Here is a 3,531-nt window from a genome sequence, read left to right on the forward strand (position 1 = left end):
CTACAGTCAAGATACAGAATATTTTAATTGCCTTAGAAGTTTCACTCGTGCCCCTACCCAGTTAATCTCTGTCCTCCACCCCTGCCCCTGACCTCAGAAAGCCATTAATTTGTTTTCTATTCCTCTAGATTAGTCTTTCTAGAGTTTACTATAAACAGAATCATGTAATATGTACTCTTTTGTACCCGGCTTCTTTTCTTTAGTATAATATAATAAGCCTTAAAATCAAGTATTGTAAGTCCTTCAACTTTGGTCTTCTTTCAAAATCATTTTGACTATCCTAGTTCTTTTGCTTTTCCATATAAATTTTAGAATTAACTTGTCAACTTCTGTTAAAAAAAACTACTGGAATTTTGATTGAGTTTGCAGCTGAATCTATAGATTGATTTGGGCAGAATATACATCTTAATGATCCTGAATCTTCCAATACGTGAATATGATCTTTTCCTTTATTTACTTAAATTTAATTGTTTTTCTCCCAGCCGTGTTTTATATAGTTTAATTTTATCTCTAAATGATCCATATTTTTGATGCTATTGTAGTTAATACTATTAAACTATTGTAAATAGTTTAATTGCAAGTTGAGGAAGTTCCCTTCCATTTTAGTTTACTGAGAGCATTTATCATGAATGGGTGTTGAATTTTGTCCAAATGCTTTTACTCCATCTAGTGATACGATCACGTGATTTTTCTTTTTCAGCCTGTTGATATGATGGATTATGTTAGTTGATTTTCTTTAAAGATTTTTTTTATTTATTTGAGAGAGAGAGAGAGATTGAGCACAAGAGGGGGAGGGTCAGAGGGAGAAGCAGACTCCCCGCCGAGCAGGAAGCCTGATGCGGGACTCGATCCCGGGACTCCAGGATCATGACCTGAGCCGAAGGGAGTCACTTAACCAACGGAGCCACCCAGGCACCCCCTTAGTTGATTTTTGAATGTTGAACCAATCTTGCATACTTGGGATAAATTCCACTTTGTCATGGTGTATAATTCTTTTTTATACATTGTCAGATTAGAGTTACTAATATTTGGTGAAGATTTTTGCATCTATGTTCATGATATTGGTCTGTAGTTTTCTTTCTTTTAATGTCTTTGTTCAGTTTTGGTATTAGGGTAATGCTAGCCTCATGGAATTATTTCTGAATTATTTCCCCTGCTTCTATCCTCTGAAAGGGATTGTAGAGAATTGGTAGCCTTAGATGTTTGGTAGAATTCAACAGTGACCCTATCTGGGCCTGGTGCTTTCTGTTTTGGAAGATTATTAAATATCAATTCAATTTCATTAGTAGATATAGGCCTATTCAGATTGTCTATTTCTTCTTTTGTGAATTTTGGCAAATTGTGTCAGTCAAGGAGTTGGTCCATTTCATCTAGGTTTCAAATTTTGGGGCATATAGCTGTTTGCATTATTTCTTTATTATCCTTTTAATATCCATGGGATCTGTAGTTATGTCCTTTCTTTCATTTGTGATATTAGAAATTTGTGTCCTCTCTTCTTTTTATTAGCTCACTTGGAGAGAGGCTTATTCATTTTATTGATCTTTTCAAAGAACCATCTTTTGGTTACCTTGACTTTCTCTATTAATTTCCTGTTTTAAATTTCATTGGCTTCTGCTCTAGTTCTTGATATTTCTTTTCCTTCTTCTGCTTATTTTTTATTTACTTTGCTTGTCTTTTTCAAGTTTCCTAAAACAGAAACTTAGATGATTGATTTTAGATCTTTCTTCTTTCCAAATGTGTGCATTTAATGATACAAACATCCCTCTAAGCACAGCTTTCATTGTATCTCACAAATTTTGATAAAAGTTCTATTTTCATTTTCATTCAGTTCAAAATATTTTAGATTTTACTTGAGATTTCTTCTTTGACTCATGTGTTATTTAGAAGTGTGTTGTTTAATTTCCATGTACTTTGGGATTTTCCAGTTATCTGTTACTGGTTTCCAGTTTAATTCCATTGTGGTCTGAAAGCCGATACTGTATGATTTCTATTCTTTTAAATTGGTTAAGGTGTGTCTTATGGCCCAGAATGTGGTATATCTTGGAGAATTTTCATGTAAGCTTGAGAAGAATGTGTATTCTGCTATTGTTGGATGAAGTAGGGCATAGGTTTTTCACAGATTTAAAAAAATCTTTGATTCATGGTTTGTGGAGAATTTTTAATCATGAATGACAGTTGCATTATGTCAAATGTTTTTCCTTACAGATTGAATGTTTTCCTTTAATTTTTTACTTTACTTTTACTTTTATTTTATTTATTTATTTTTTAATAAGGTGGGGGTGCACCATTCCTAGAGGTACTGCAACACCAGTTCGAGGCGCAGGGTGGACAGAGCAAACTCCTATTCCATCTCCCTGCTCCCAAAACCCATTTAATATATTGTCCTTGGACAGAGAACATATCAGATATTAAACTGGTAAGAACAGATGCTGCACTTGATCCTAGCCAAAAGGCTGAGAAGTGATCACCTTTGTTTTTAACATGGTGAGATGTACTGATTGGATTTTTGAATGTTAAACCAAACTTGCATTCCTGGGAAATGCTTCAGTTTGTCATGATTTATGTATGTATTACTGGTTTCAGTTTGCTAGGATTTTGTTAAGGATTTTTTTATATTCATGAAGGATATTGGTCTGCTGTTTTCTCTTCTTCCAATGTCCTATTATAGTTCAATATTATGATAATACTGACTTCCCCCTCTATTTTTTGAAAGTTTATATCAGATTAGTGTTACTTCTTTTTAAATAGAAAAAGAAATAATAGAAATAGAAATAAATAGAATTTATGAGTGAAGTCATCTGAGTCTGCAGTTTTATTTGTGGTACTATTTTTTTATCACAAATTCACATTTTGAAATTTTATTCATTGTGAAAATAAATTTATGCATTTTCTGTACTTTACCAAACTTACTATCATAAACTAATTCCTAATATTATTTTATTACCTTTTGGCATATATAGAACCTAAATGAACTCTCTGTCTTTTATTTCTAATATTGGTCATTTGCGTCTTCCTTTTTTTCTTGATAAATTTAGCTAGAGATTTCTAATTAAAAACTTTCTTTTTAAAGAATCAACTTCTGTTTTTGTTAATTTTCTCTCATGTGCTCTCATGAGTTTGTTTCCTATATATTTTTTTACTACTCTTGCCTTTCTTTTTTTTTTTTCCCTACTGACTTTGGGCTTATTTTTCTCTTCTTTTTCTAACTTCTTAGTTGTTAATTATGTTATTAATTTTGGGCCTTTCTTTTCTAACATAAATAGTTAGTGATATGAATTTACCTCTAAGTACTGCTGTAGTTATATTCCACAATTTTCATTTTCCTCAACATACTTTCTAATATTATGTGTTATTTCTTCTTTGATCTATTTGTTATTTAGAAATGTCTTGTTTAATTTCAAAAAACTTGGGAGCCACCCAAATATCTTTCTTCTATTGATTTTCAGTTTAACTATTTTCAGATACTCTGTAAGATTTCAGTGTTTTTCCAATTTATTGAGATTTGAAAAAGATGGCTCAACATATGATCTA

General features: G+C 31.8%; 1 non-coding gene across 1 annotated transcript; it reads right to left on the bottom strand.

Moving 5' to 3' along the window:
- Window positions 1-2,274: 2,274 nt before the first annotated feature.
- Window positions 2,275-2,465, bottom strand: LOC114219006 (U2 spliceosomal RNA). Its single transcript, XR_003611288.1, has one exon. It is a non-coding gene; the product is annotated as a U2 spliceosomal RNA (small nuclear RNA).
- Window positions 2,466-3,531: the final 1,066 nt, after the last annotated feature.

Source organism: Eumetopias jubatus, unplaced genomic scaffold (assembly GCF_037043125.1).
Source record: "Eumetopias jubatus isolate StellerSeaLion01/CBP00866 unplaced genomic scaffold, mEumJub1_p1.0 scaffold_9, whole genome shotgun sequence".
NCBI lineage: Eukaryota > Metazoa > Chordata > Mammalia > Carnivora > Otariidae > Eumetopias > Eumetopias jubatus.